This window comes from Plectropomus leopardus, chromosome 5, assembly GCF_026936395.1.
Source record: "Plectropomus leopardus strain MGB_pleo_1.0 chromosome 5, ASM2693639v1, whole genome shotgun sequence".
Lineage (NCBI taxonomy): Eukaryota > Metazoa > Chordata > Actinopteri > Perciformes > Serranidae > Plectropomus > Plectropomus leopardus.
In genome coordinates, this window is record NC_142180.1 from 9,803,605 (window position 1) to 9,819,812 (window position 16,208).

General features: G+C 39.6%; 1 long non-coding RNA gene across 2 annotated transcripts in view; it reads left to right on the forward strand.

Annotated features, from left to right (window-relative positions):
- LOC148189530 (uncharacterized) overlaps window positions 1–16,208 on the forward strand; it is an 87,095-nt gene that overhangs the window by 51,037 nt on the left and 19,850 nt on the right. The gene's annotated exons all lie outside the window — the stretch shown is intronic.

The following is a 16,208-nucleotide window of genomic DNA, read 5'->3' on the forward strand; positions in this document are numbered from 1 at the left end:
CTGAATGATTTTAATTATTCGGAAAGGATCCAGATCATTGAAGATGTCAAGATTGTGTTTAATTCACAGAAAAGTTGTTCCCCCTGATTAACAGATTGATTGGAAAACTGCACAAAATCACTTCCCCAAATCCTGCCCAGTTACCTCTGACTCATCATCTTTTAGTACTTTAGGTACCACCTGATAAAGGTCTGATTTGAAACTGTGGCGACCCAGCAAACAGCCTGAGCACCGATGTTTGGATTCAGAATTGGGAAAATCAGTGATTTCACAGAGAGATGCCAGTTTATGAAGCATATATGTGAAGGGATCTGAAGGGTTAAAATTAGATTTTCACTAGTTGATATTCACCTTCACAAAGCCTACAATAGCATAGCTTTGCAAAGTCTCAGCACATTTAACTTTGATCACCTGTACTTAGCCCTCTATCATCTGTAAAGATGGGTATAAATCTTTACCTTTTCCCACTTCTGTTCTCCCTACCACTCCCTCCTTTTTTCACCATTTTTTATTATAGTCTCTCCAGTCAGTCCAATCTGCCAGTCCAGGACCCATAAAAGTCTAGAAAGTGTTTGATAGATATTTTTATGAAAATAACAGCACAAATATTGTCAGATAAATGTATTGATAGTATCAGAAAGTACTCTAGGTGTATAGCATTCAAAAATAGAGGTCCTTGAAATTTAAGAATTTTTTAAGCTGCTTTTCAGGTGACGTTTTCTGATTTTCTTCAGTAAAAAAAAATGGCACCGAAGAAACAATTTAAAAAAGTCAGAATTTTACAGATTATACTTCAGGCACTCTTTTAATACAGATATGGCATTTAGCTGAAATACTGAAGTAAAAAAAAGAAAACTGCACTTGAAAACTGTTTGAACTTCAGTTCCCAGAAATCCTGTGAGATGACATCAGTAAAGAGCACACTTGTGCTCAACTCTGTCTCTGATACCATGTACCAAAGAACATAGCAGTGACATGAAAGGGAGCAGATACAGCTTTGTTTGGAGAGAGTTTTTTCTTCATTTTCTGTGTTTGGTTTCAACTCATCCATTAATATGCACGAAGAAGCTTATACACTCCTTACTGTATTACAGTAGTTACTTATTTATGTGCTCCTGTTTCTGAGTCAGCATTCAGTATCTTTGCTCAGAGGCTTCAGTGCTTCAGGCTCATTTTCATATATTTAGTTATAATCTCTGTCATACTTCCTAAATATAATTTACACCTTTTGTAAATTGTGAATACACATACTGTAGAGTACTTCTTCAGAACTTATGGTGTGGCCTCCTACTCTCTATTCCTGCCCACACACAACCCACAAATGTACAGTACATTACCTGATTGAAACTAAGAAAGAGGGATTATGTGTAAAAAAACAGCAAGATAGACAGAATGAAAGAAATTGAGTGCAACTGAGATGAGAGGATGAGTGAGCAGAAAGTATTTTTAGTCTGTTTTTTCCTTTTTTCATTATTGAGTTTTATACATTAAAGAAGCTTAGATAAAATGTTCAGTAACATTTAAATTTCACATAATGGGAAGGGAGACTTCTGAAATTTTGTTGTGGAGTGACTCAACCTGTAGCTTAATTTGCAGGGGTGTTGTAGTGGGGGTAAAAATGTGACAGATTACCCAGGGCCCCAATGGGAAGTGGGCCCTCCAAAAGCCTGAAATTAAAAGTTTGGTCTTGGTTGTAATATTTTATTTCTAAGTAATTAGTGCTGTAATTACATTAAATGTTTGAATAAACATTTAAATTGAAAAAAATACATTTGTATAATTTATGAGGCCTGTCTCACCCCTTGGAGGTATAAAATGACTTAGGGCACCCCTGCACTAGCATTCAACGCTGGGGGGGGTCAGCAGAATTCCCTTTTTTTTAAACTTGTGAGTGTGTTTGCTCAAAGTTTTGTAAATGCAGCGCAGGTGCAGCTTGTCATGACTTCTTTTTTCTCAGTAGCAGTTTGAGGAAGTTGAATCGTGGGGAAGATAATATGGGGGGGGGGTGAGAGCAAACTTTTAGACCCAATGCAATGAACGGATAAGTTTCACTTTTAGTGTGCCTGATGAGGTAAAAATAAATAACCAAGCATTCCAATATTTCTCCTAATGAACAGTCAAGCTCCAATAATATGAAATCAGTGTGTGGCTGTAAATGTTTTAATTGTGGCAGGCTGCCACAAATAAATTAATGTGTGAGAAACCCTGAGTGACCTCTTATGCTGCTTGTAGCACCAACATACACTGTCACGTCATTCCCCAAGAAAAAGAAAAAAAGGAAAGGGAAAGAAAGCAAACTGACTTTGTGAAAAAAATTTTTAAGGTGCCTGAAAGAGACATGGATTAAGGGCCTACAGAGTCTGCTCGTACATCGGGCCCAGAATTTGGGTGCTACGTCCCTGTTAAACAAGGGTCATTCCAGTTCTGGGACAGCAAAGTGCTGACCTGCTCTTAACACCACAACAAGAACCAATCCGGTCTCCCAGAGGGTGTGTGGGGGTACGTACACATTGTGTATTACAGTATATTAGCCAATCTATCATAACATCTGTTAGCACAGCTGTAGGGCAAACAGGATTATCAGCAAGTACCCTCCCGACGATGACCACAGAGCTGTGATAAGTCCTCACGGCTCCCCAACACCTTGCTCTATCGCTGCCTCCCTCACACACACACATCCATCAGTCTCTCATCCATCACACTGCTCCGTCACAGTCCAGCCAATTAGGTGATAAGGCCTGACATTACAGGGTGGACCTCTCTTTACTCTGTTTGTGCGTGTGTGACCATGATCTCTCTGATCTTGTTATCGACATGCCAGTGACAAATGAACGCCTTCACACTTGTGTCCTGCAGTCAACAGATACACACATGTACCGGTCAACATTTCTAATCAGAGGAAAATTAATTACCAGAGTGGACCAACAAGCCGGCACTCTTCATCTCTGTTTGTCTGTTTTTCGTCTTGCTTTTCTTCCTCTTGCTGAGCTGAGCTACAGTAGAGGAGAATAATAACGATAGATGAAGAACACAAACAAGAGGAAGGATTTAAAGGGTCTTTAAGGCATGTGTGCTCAAACACCAAAATGAGCCATATCTATAAACATATAGATTCCCTATTATTGGAGCACAAAGCAGCTTCCCACTGCAGGTAGCAAGCAGGATTAAACAGGAGGAGAAATGGAGAGAATATGGAGTGATAACGACAGGTTCATAAGAGGAAAGAAGTGCCTTTGGTCGGTGAGCTGCAGCATTAGATGAAGACACGAAACCACATTTCCATATGAACGAGGTACAGATAGAAACACACACGTATGCACCACTTGCAGCATATGCAAAGCATGCACACAAATAGAAACACACTCCCCAAACTCTCAGGAACACACACCCTCCACGTACGCTGCTCCACCTTTCGCACACACACAGTCACCCACTTACCCACTCGCTCGCTCCACCTTTCAAACACACTCGCGCAGGCACGCACACACCCTCCACCCTCGACACACACCTTCCACCCCACCCCTTCATTAATACTTTCCTCTCTAAAGCGAAGGAGAAAGCCCTCCAATTATAAGCGACTCCTCAGCAGACGGGCTCAGCGCTGCATTTATTAGGAGCTCATTTGGCTAAGCAGGGCTAAACACAGCGCATCATGGAGAGGCGGGCGGAGGGTGGGGGTGGAGGGATGCACCCTCTCTCTCTATGTCTCTGTGTGACATTAAAGGGAACATCCCTGTATTCTGTCCTAATCCAAACTGATTTGAGATGGCATAGGGGGGTTTGAGAAGCAGCGCTGGATTATTTGTTTATGGTGGGGGGGCTGGAACGCCTCTGCTTCCCCAGATTTACCATCTTATACCGTCTCTCGGCTCTTAATCGCCTCTCTTCCCCCAAACACAACCCATTTACAGTTCAAAGCGGCAGAGCCTATATCTATCGCCGGCTATATTACGATTAGTATTAATATCATCACCATATTCGAGGCTGAGAAGTCTCAGAGGGGAACGAGGGGAGGGGGTGATCACAACAATACTGTTGCTGCCCAAATATGGCGGCTGGCTTTTTGAAAGCATGACCTTAGCGAGGAGACGTCTCTCGCTTTAATCATAACTGCAGCTTTGCTTTGGTTCAGAGGGTTAGAGGTGTTACTCAGCACTTTCACAGATGGATCCCCCCCCCCTCATGTTGGAAATTAGACAAAGTCAGTTCCCTCTCCGCCTTTCATTTTGCACCCAGGAGACCTTGAGGCAGAAAAAGTATGGTAAATAATTTAAAAGCAGGTGTCTGACAACCTTGACAGTGACACTAACTTTTCTGACAGCAACAGCAGCAGTTTTCTCTGTCTGAATACCGCAGAGTTCATTTTTATTAGTATCTCAGGGTCACTTACTGTATGTGGAATACAGTTGTTGTTTTTCTTCTCATCTGAGAACGGCAAGCAGATACAAAGGTTCCTCAGGAGGAGAAATACTTTAATTTCTCTGCGACTTAATGTCTGCAGGTTTGCACAAAATTGGAAGATAATTGGAAGAGATGGCATAATTATCACCTAGCTTTTGTACTGTATACTGACATATTGCATTAGTGCTCTGTTATAACCAGTCTGATTAAAATAATGAACTTATTTTTTCTTTTTGGCCATCACTTTCTTGGTTTTTTGGGTGCCAGAAGTGACCGCATTTGGTCAAGAGGGTGGAGTTGTCGAGGAGAGAGCGGTGGATCTGAATGCAAGTCTGTGGTGACACCTGGTCGTCCACGCCCTTAATTATGCTAATTTCTAAACCATAATAAAAATGTAAATAGTGAGTTACATAAAAATTCATCCCTCTGCAGTTGTTATGGATGTTTAAATTAGCTTTAGAGATCAAAACTCTTTTTGTACCAGGCCAGGTGACATGTTTATTTTTGCTTTTCATTTGGGTATTTCAACATGGATGTCTGTGGGGATTGACTTGCTTTTAGAGTCAGCCTCAAGTGGCTATTCTAGGAACTGCAGTTTTTGGCAAAATGTAACCAAGAATCCATAAATATCATTTGTGGTGCTTCTTTATTCAGGAACTGAAAACCTATAATAAACACCGAATCTTGAATGTAAACTTGATTATTCTGAGCAGTATATCTGAACTGTGAGCGTTTTATGTCTTCTTACTGGTGAGTGAAAATGTGATTGTCAGCTCAGCTGTGACATACAGGATGTAAGTAAACATTATTGAGAATTACAGTCATCAAATTATGATACACTAACAGCTGCAGATGGGTGGTTGCTGAGCTATTCAACTAATATACAGTGCTTGTACAGTCCCTAGAGCCCAAAATTAGGCTGCACAGTGTATGTTTTTTTGTTTCGTAATTGCAATATCAGTTAGTGAAGAATACGTCATGAAAGACTGCCATATTGCACTCAAAATACAGTAACAACACTGATATGTGCCATGCTGTTAAGACAGAGCCCTCGTCATTGTCTGATTAGCAAAAAAATGCAAATGCCAGACTAAAACCTGAGTGCCTAAAAAAACTAGGGCTGAAACGATTCCTCGAATAATTCGAGTAACTCGATTACAAAAAATGATCGAGGAATTTTCTCTGCCTCGAGGAATCGTTTAATTTTGCCAGCTCAAAGTATGGTATTTCGCCCGGACTACTTCTAATGCGGCACAACGTGCGGACGTCACGCACGTAAAGGAATAAAAAAAGAGGCGGTGGATATGTTTGGTCTTAACCACGGATGTAGAGGTAACGACGAAGAAGGCGACGAAAGCGAAGAGAAAGGCACAAAGAAAAGGCAGAAAATGTCAAAAGTGTGGGAGCATTTCAAGCTGGACACCAAGGCGAACACTGCTGCGTGTATTCACTGTAAGACAGCGCTTTCATACCACAACAGTACGTCTTCAATGCTGCAGCATCTCCACCGAGGCCACCCTGTTTACTCCGAGAGCGGAGGACCGTCACCGGAGACAAGGCAAAATGAAGTTAACGTAGCGCTAATTAATGAGATTAACGTTACTGTACCTTGCTAACATAACGTTAGCCCTGCGGAGGGCTAGGTTTCTATTAATATGACCACTGTCGATGCGTGGCTAACGCGCCTTTCATACAGGCTTTATTTAATCTGTAAAAACACAGCGCTGTAGAGTCATGAAGGTGGAAAATAAAAACATAATAAAGCTAACTGGGTAGTTAAAAAAGGAAACCAATGGTTCATTGTTAGGTGAAATGTGTTATTGTCTCATGTTTATTTATAATTGCTCTTTAACTAAACAAAAATATGTTTTATCCGATTACTCGATTAATCGATGGAATTTTCAGTAGAATACTCGATTACTAAAATATTCGATAGCTGCAGCCCTAAAAAAAAACAAAAACAATTCAGCTGTCTAGTAATATTTTGGATACAGGAGAGTCAAGACCTGAGTGAATTTTATTTTTTTGTTTTTCATTCCGCATAATTTCATTGTTGCAGTATTCAACAGTTACCACATTTCACTTTTTTTCCTGATATTGTGCGGCCCTACCCAAATTTGAACTGAATACATAAGCAGTAGCCTAACATTAGTGTGACTGTATATTAAAGGAACGACATGATAGCTCCCCAAAAGTGAAACCAGCATTTTAGCAACATCTTGATTGCCCTGTGATGGCTGGCTGCACTACAGGACATAAACCCTCTTTGTTAGCAGATGGGACATGGGCTAGAGTAAAACTTAAAGTACATGCTAAATAGATTTTTCCCAGAGTTGGCTTCTGTCATTTTAGCTAGTTCTTGTTGCTCTGGCGTGTGTTCAAGTGTTCGGTTTTCTGATAAGTTGGGTTCTAATTATTTATTTCTAGGGCTGGGGTGATGCGTCGACGTAATCGACGTAATAGACGTAATTGATGACGTAAATACGTCGATTAACATAACGTGTCGATGCCGTGCACCGTTTCACATAATGCCTCAACTGGCCTGAGGTGAATTTTTGTCTGACACCGCATTTCTCTTTCTTCTTGTTCTTGTAATATATATATATATATATATATATATATATATATATATATATATATATATATATATATATATATATATATATATATATATATATATATATATATATATATATATATATATAAATGGATGAAAGGTCATATTAGAGAAAACATAACTAAAAGGAGGTCAGCAGAGAGAGAGTAAACAGCAGACACACATAGCAACTGATAAAGTAACAGAAAAATTCATGAAAACACCAGATTCATGAAAAAAATTCAAGCTTTCCAGAGAGACAGATAGAGCTGGATGGGGATGATAAAAAAAAGCAGACCATAATAATTGCCCTCCCTCTGTGGCACTCTGGTTTTTAAAGTGTGTTTTTACGTGTCGGCGTCGGCGTGCTGCACAGCGGGCGTCCCTGGCGTGGTGCCAAACTCCATCTCTCCTCACCAGGCCCAATAACCACCCAGCTATCTGCACCTGCTCCAATTATTATCCTATTAGCAACAAATACCGCACAATTACTGCTAGAAACCCTCACACCCAGGCCGCCGCAGGCTGTAAAAACCCAGGGAGAGAGAAATTAGCGGGGAGCAGCAACGGCAGTGATCAGACAGCAATTAATCAGCAGAGACACATCTCTCAGTGTGGAGAACACAGACAGAAGCCCAACACCTTTAGCTCTAATGGAGAGGGCTGATGAGCGGAGGGGAGGGTGGGAGGATACAGATGTGGCAAGAAGGAGAGGAGAATTATGTTTTATTGCTCATTTCTGTTGCACAGGTGGACAGAGTTTCAATACCTTAGGGTCCTCGAAAAAGCATTAGAAACTTTTCAAATGCATGTCTGACAGGTGAAAGATGACCGACTGAAGCAGTTTTGGGAAGACTTATGAAGATGTCATAAATATGTCAGTTTTGCTAAATGAAGCAAGTGGGAACTTTTGGCATTGGAAAAGTGGGCCAACACATGGTCACATTTTGTACGGGTAAATCAATGTATTAACATGTAACAGTATGATAAAGAAAAGTTTGATTCTGTTTTTCTCCATATCATACCATACCTCTGCCAGAATTTGCCCAAAGGATGTCTGATTAACATTGTTTTTGTTTGTTTATTGTTCTCTCTTTTTTACGTGTAAATATATATCGCATGTAGATCTTAGCATGCTGCATACATTGAATGGTATATCATATGCACATCATATTCACTCCCAGCTCATCAAATATGGCGCCTGGTCAGTGGCCCTACACGTCAAACTGTGATGCTCTTGCTATCCCTCAAGTATCAGTTTTGGACACTTAATTTATTACAACCATAGTGTCCTTTTCTAAGTAATAATTTGTGTTCACGGAAGCACAGGTTTCATCTAGGCAACAAAACTACTTGGCTAGGTTAAAAAAATAAAAATAAAACAACATTGTTTTCGTTAAAAAAAGTATGTAACTTTACTTAGCAAGTCAGTGAGTAGGTCAAGTAAGACATTAACTATGTAATCAAAAAATCTACATTGACTTTTGGTTTTACACTGAACACAAACAGTGGTCTTCAGGATGAAGGTCTTTTGTGTTTGTTCCCTCCAACCTAACACAGACTTTAATGCTCTTCCTACTATGTAATTTTCATAAATAGATTTTACAGTGCGTATGTATGTATGTATATACACACACACACACACACATACATACATACATACATACATACATACATACATATGTACGTACATACATATATGCATATATGCATAGTTGGTCAATCTGATTCCCATTCTGAAAGACGTAAGACCAAGACAACGATCTGAAGGGAAATAAATGGCTACTAAACTTAAGCTTTACCACCTAATTTATCTGTAAATTTTAAAGAAAACAAAAAAACTAAAAGGATTACAGTCTCATATTATATCCCTCATTGGAAAATCACAAGGAGGAAATAAAAGCAGACCGCATCCAGCTTCAGGGGTCAAGGGTTAAAATTAATAGATTTGGGCGCAACATGCTGTAAATATGACATATTATATGCGTTTTTAAAGTTGCAAACAGTTGTCTATTTATGCATCTTCAGATACAGAGTAGCATTAGCATTCATTTGGAGTCGTGTTTCAGGCTGTGTCTTTCCATCACTGCGTTGACATCCTGGCAGACAAAGATTACAGGCATAGTGCCAGAGTAAACACTTCACCTGACAACAACATCCCAGCTGTCGCTGTCTTGTCCTGATAGGCTGAAGATGTCCGGCTGATACAAAAGAAAAACTCCAGTAAAAGATGCTTGCAGCACGCCAAAATATACCTGCTACACACACACACACACACACACACACACACACACACACACACACACACAAACCCACTAGTATTCATATTCAAATGAAAATTCTTATCTTTCAAATTGTGGCTCTTCCCTTCAGTTGCTTTTAATGCATGTCGGAGAGATTGAAAAGTAGGTGAGCAGAGGGAGAGATAGAGTGAGAGAGATGCTGAAAGGAGAATTTGGGGGAATCTGAGGCGTCATCACACCCTCTCCCCCAACAATTTATCAGCCAAAAATTTGACAAACAGACAGACAGACTGACCGACAGACAAATTTCTTTTGGAGGCCCGTTAGCCACGCCCTTGATAGCTGTCAAAACAGCAGTTAGGAGGAGAGAGAGCTAGAGAGAGAGAGAGACAGAGAGAGAGAGAGAGAGAGGAGATCGAGATAAAGGGAACATTGAGAGCCAGAGATTGACTGAGAGAGGGGGAGATGTGTGTGTCTATTTCTTCCTGTCTTTCTTTAATGAAACAGTCGTGTGCTTTTGGAGACAGTTAAAGCTGACAGAAGCACTCAAGTTCTGGCCAAGAGGTCTCACACACACACACACACACACACACACACACACACACACACACACACACACAGATGCACACAGACGCACACAGACATGCAGACACAAATCATTTTGGGGGAATGTCATGCAGCAAACATGTAATGTGTCCTTTCGTCTTTGAGTGAGACACACTGGGTTCTTTGACATCCCTCTCTCTTCCTCTTTCTGTGTGTGCGTGTGTGTGTGTGTGTGTGTGTGTGTGTGTGTGTGTGTGTGGGGCCTCAGGCTAAACCAGCCGGCTGTTCTCCAGACTAATTCACGCAAGGCGAAGGTCAACCAGAATTCCTGCAAGGTCTCTCAGTCTCTGTCTGTTATTCAGTCCTCGCACTTGTATGTTGAACTATTTCGATATCTCTCCTCTTTTGATTTCTTTTAGTTCTTTTTTTATTAGTCCCTCCTTCAGTTTACTGTCAGTCTGTTTTGGCAAAAAAGGAAAAGGATTTTCTTACCGAAATTACTTAAAATGATTAATTTGCTCTTCTTTGTACTCTATGAGCACTATGAGCACTGAAAGGAAGTTGTTAATGTTTGTCACTGGACTGAACCAGACTGCAGAGATTGTGTTTCTGTTGTGATGTATGAACTGTAATTTATTTGGTTATGGTGGGAAATGTAGGTATTAGGGGTTAGTGTTGGGGATGATAACAATTAATCTATGATTGATTAATAGGTCGTTAAGAATGTAATTGAACATTTGAAATTTAATCGATTAACTGAAAGGCTATCCAGTGCCATCAAAGTACATGCAATATTGTAGCAGCTGACTTGACCTGCTTTTTAGCTGCTTGCTGGTTGTGGAGGGAGACCTTTTTTTTTTTTTTTTTTTTTTCAAATAACGATTAATCTGTTGTTAATATTAGTCATAATCGATTAAAGAAAGTGCTTACAATTTGCAGCCCTAGTAGGTATCTAGAATAGGGATGCATAATATTATCAGCACGTCATCTGTATCAGATTTTGGCTTTAAAATGAATTACTGGTATCATTTATTTTATTAGAAATAAATTCAGGCATATTTGCACAATCAATGAATTTTACATACACTGAAAAGCATTATATTGTATGTTTTATGCCATCATGATATGAATATGCATAATATCATGATAATACCACTACAGCAGAGACATGATGATCACTAAAATTAATTTGGGATAAAAGATATATCGATATTGGTATAGGTTATCAACCAAAGGAATAGTGATATATAAGATATTGACAAAAAATCCAATATTATGCATCCCTTAAATGAGAATGATCTTAGAAATCCAAAAGAAGTTCTACCCTGACTGGCAGTTGTTCTTTATAATTGCAAATTAGTTCACATCACTTACTTCACATACTAGTTTGTTGTTACCTCCAGCATCAGATGCACATTCAAAAGCCTAAAGCTTCAGTTTTGAAGTGACTTGTGGAACATAACTTATTGGAGGAATGTCCGGATCTGAAACAATTGATACCGTACTCCAGCATTTATCTAAACATGTTTTCATTCCTCTGACAGATCAAGTAGTTTGGCAAAAAAACCCAACTATTTTCTACACTTAATTTTTTATTTGAACAATTTTTCTCAATACAAAAATATACTATATATACCGAATGAGAATGTAAACACAACAGTTTTGTTTTGCTCCTGTTTTTCATGAGTTAAAGTAAAATATCTAATGCTTCATATACAAAAAAAGACTTAGTTCTCTCAAATGTTGTGAACAAAATATCATTACAAGGACTTTAGCGGTACATCCAACCAGTGTAGTGAGCCAGCTTGGGATCTTGACAGCTGGTTTATTCATCTGCTACATTGTCTGAGACCAGCAACTGAGATGAGCTTTTCTGAGAAGGTTTCTGACAGCAAATCAATTGTTCTATCAGCTGTTCAGGTGGCTGGCTTCAGATAACTTTGCAGGTGAAGAACCTAAATGTGGAGGTCTTGAGGTACACATGGTATGCAGTTGTAAGGCTGAATGGATGTACTGCCAAATTCTCAGAAGCGACATTGTAGATGGCATATGGTTGTGAAATTAGTATTTCATTCACAGGCAACAGCTCTGATTGGCATTCCTGCAGTCAACATGCCAATGGCTCACTCTCTCAAAACTTGTGACCTCTGTGGCATTTTTGTTGTGTAATGAAAACTGCACAATTCAGACTGGCGTTTTTTGTGATCATCCAAGTGCATACCTTTGTAGTTATTATGCTTTTTAGTCAGCATCTCGATATGCCAAACCTGTCAAGTGGATGGATTATAAACTATGTCAGCAAAGTGCTTTCTTGCATGGATTTAAACAAATTTGCCAACCACATTTGAGAGAACCCAGTGTTCTGTGTGCATATAAAAGTATGACATCTTCATTTCAACTAAGATACATATTTGGTGAAACTGCTCTTATTGTGGCCACTGAGTAACTAGTGAAGGTACTGAGATATCCATAGTAACATTGCAACCCTCAGATCAAAAGCCCACTTCTCTTAACTTTAGGCCAACACATCATTGTGTTTACATTAGAATAATTCATTTTGGATAAACATTTTAGTTACAGTTTTGTTACTTTAAGTTACTTTTACCTTTTGAAACCTGGGCCAATTGGCTTGATTTCTTTTAAAAACATGGAGAGAAAGCAATGAGCAATGAAAGGAGAAGTGACCCAAAAATTTAAGAAAATAAGACAATTTCTTAAAAGGTACAAGGAAATCACCTGAAAATGTGTATTTAAAAAAACAAGACTGGAAATGACCTGTAAAAAGAGCATAATGTTTTTTCTGTAACATAATCAAGTATCATTTTGATAATTATAAATATAGCATTTCCCTAGATTTTCTTTTTTTTCTCTATCTTTTTTTAAAAATCATTTTCTGATCTACTAATTTCTTGCAGTTCTTGCTGTATTGTTTATCGAGTTGCTCATTGCCTTTTAGCCCATGATTCTGAAAGAACAAACACACACACCAGTTCGCTCAAGGTTAAAACAATTAAATACTTGTTAAGGGCGTCTTAAAGCAGCACAATGAAAGTGATGCGGTAATGCGATCCGGTTTCAAAGGATGACTTTATTTTTATTCTCTTCTCAAGTCTCTACAATGTCTGAGTGAACACACTGTGTCTCACTTTATCAAAATTAGAATATAAAAGGACAGCTATTACTGATAAAAATTGTGCAGGACAGGGTGACATACTTCCACTATCTGTGTATGTATGTTTGTGGAAGGAGTTACCAGTTTCTGAATCTATTTCACACCTCAGAGATGATATATTACCTTTATTACTACTGCATGTGTATTAAACTTTCAAATGAACTTGTTCTAGATACGGACTTAAATTTCAAGTGGTCCCCAGCAAACTTGTTATAAGGAAATTAAGTATACACTGGAGCAATTTTTACATGTGGCTTTCAAAATCTGTTGAAGTGGAGGTTATGTTTGCATATATTTCCATGACAATACAACTATCACAATCACCGCTTCCTCTGATTCTGATTGGTTCGCTCACTTGGCTGCTTTTGAAGGCCTTAAAGCAAAAGTAGCCTCCATGAATTGAGAATCCCAACATCTTCAACAATGACCAACTATAAGAAAAGGAAACTTGACACCAGCCTCAATCAGTCCTAGACTGCTAGGACAAGTGAAAGGTATCTAATGCCAGGTCTCTCAAAGTTCCCAATGCACATCACAAATAACATAAAGAATCTTCTCTGAATCAGGAAATCAAACATGACCCCAGTCACAACAGAGAGCTGTGAACTCAATCCAGCGGTGCAGGGGCGCAGATCTGAAGAACACTTCAAGTGTTGAAGAAACTCAACTAAAGAATGTTTAAGAGTAAATAAAGTTCTCCCAAATATATACCTGACTATCAGTGAGAAATGAGTAAATCGGGATTTCTCTTCCCACAAGGCCATCCAAAGTGTTGAAAGTTGTTGTAAACAGTCATGCTCCTGACCTGCGAAAGAAATCAATTTCAGAGATTTATTGATTGACATGGAGACAAAAGTTAGACATTCATACGGTGTGGCAGTAAATCAGCACACATTTCCCACCCACACATTGGCACTTGACTTCCTGAGTCTGGTTACTTTTTCCTTTGACATCTTCATTCCCTCTTTGTATTAAGAAATGCACTCACACAACCCTGTAAATCAAACAATGGATAAAAAGAATCTCTTTTAGCAGCCACTTGGGCAATGGGTCGTCTCCATGAACACAAGATCTGCTGTCTATGCTGTGTGTCCCACAGTGATTTGCAACACAAGATGAAACTTTTTACTTTCATGTATTAAAAAAGTCAACAGCAGCAGCAAAGCAACGGGATGCAACACATAGAAAAGGGGAACTATCTTGTAGGGGTACAGCCACACTGTCAGGTTTTTGTTTGGTTTGACTGATAAAAAATTTTGTTTAAAAAAAACCCTTCTTTATTAAAACCCATCTTTAAAACCCATAAACCCATCTTTATTGCTAAGCTCATACCAAACATCCAACTACTGTGGCATATTCGAGACTTCTGAGAAGGCTGTTGACCCTGTTTTAGTTTGAAAACCCCGGGCCTGTGTTTTAGTCTGAATGTGAGGAAATTAGGACTGATGGAAACGATGATGCAAACATCCATGTTTGCTTCTGAATTTGGTCTTTTCGGTCACATGTCAAGCCAAAACATGAAGGCTTGGACACACTTTCCACAATCAATGTCCGGATAGCAGCGGTCACCCATACACAGAGGTATATGCGATTCCATTTTTAGTACGATTGAGGGTCCATGTAAGCCCCCAGCAATTAAGAGGAGGGCTGAGGGTGAGCTTCTGTCCTCCTACTACCAACATTGTGTGAAACTGAAACTTGTAAGATGTGGCGGCTTTGGCTGGCTTGACTGCGGTGTTTTGGACTTGATTGCAGTGTGGGGCAAGTGACTGGAGAATGCATAGTCAGAACACTTTCTCTGTCCACGGTCCACGTAATCACAAAAATGGTCTGTGCACTGATGTCTGCCGAAGGGTCCGGGCATACCTGTGCTGACATTTGAGTCACGTGGACCAAAGCATACCCTTGCAGACACGCTGGAATTGGCCCCTAATATTTACGTCTACATGCCTTTTTTGATTCTACGGCTTGCTTTGGTAATGGATAATGATCCCTGTAGTCCCTCTCTTCCTCTACAATGTCGACTTTTTTGCTTTGAAATGACTCCCAATGTATGGTTTCTGCTGCCTTACCAGTCTTCTACCCATGTTTTACTTTATTAACAGTTCCACCTTGTTGTCAGTCCAATTAAAGAAAACACTGGTCCTTTTGTTACTGCGAAATATTTTCTGTAACCCAGCAACTAATCGAGTCCACAATCTGCTTTCTATTTACACAAACATGTGCATGACCAGTGTACATGAATAGTCACAAGATATGTGTTTTCAGGTGTTAGTTTGAACGTAGAGTAATTCTAAAATGCTTGTTTGTGCAGAGAGTTTGCATTTTATTTGTGAGGATGAAGCCTTATATTTGCTTCCTTGGTATCTTCCATGCTCCGATGACCCCATGTAGACCTTCACCTCACTTTCTTCCTTCCTTGTTTTTCTTCCTTTTACTCTTTTTCCTCTCCTCTCTTTTGCATCTTTGCTTTTTCTTTCCTGTCCTCTCTTATCCTATGCTATTTTCTTTTCTCCTACCCTATTCACTTCTTTCCTTGCTTTCCTTTCTGCTATTCCCTTCTCCTTCCTGTCCTCCCTTCTCCTCTGCCCTCAGCTTCCAGCCCCCCAACAAGACAAACACATCAAATGAAGCCTTTTCATTGTTTCAGATGCAAATTTGGACCGGAATCAGAATTAAATAAACCTCTCCCTTTTATACAATGTTACTGCCTTCATAAGTGACTCATTCACACACAATAGAGGAAATGTCTCATTTTATTGAGACACAATGGCTCTTTGGCAGCTTTTGTCCCCTTCTAGCTCCCCACCCCATTCCCCTCTTGGAAAAAAAAAAAAGCTAAACTAAAGTACATCCCAAAATTTTCAAGAACTCTTATTATTACTAATCGTCATGCGGAGGCGACCCCTTACATGTGCATCATGGGAAATGAGGGAGGTGTCACCAGGAGCAATGCTGTCTTGTTCTCTCTGAGTGAGTGGATAAGTGCTACATGTCAGCGTCATGTTTAAAGACGCGCTGCATGATATCTTTGTCATCAGGGCCGACAGAAATCACGGTCGGAGACGAGCAGCGCGCCCGCTTGTCACAACAAACCCCTGCAAGAGGGGTGCGCAGCGCGATGGAAAGCTGCAATTTAGAATCAAATGAATTATCTATGACTTCAGTAAGTTTGTCAGGGAGACGAAGACGTGACGGCTCAGGACAGAAAATGTTAATGTTGTGTTGTAAATTACTGCGGCTCCAAAAA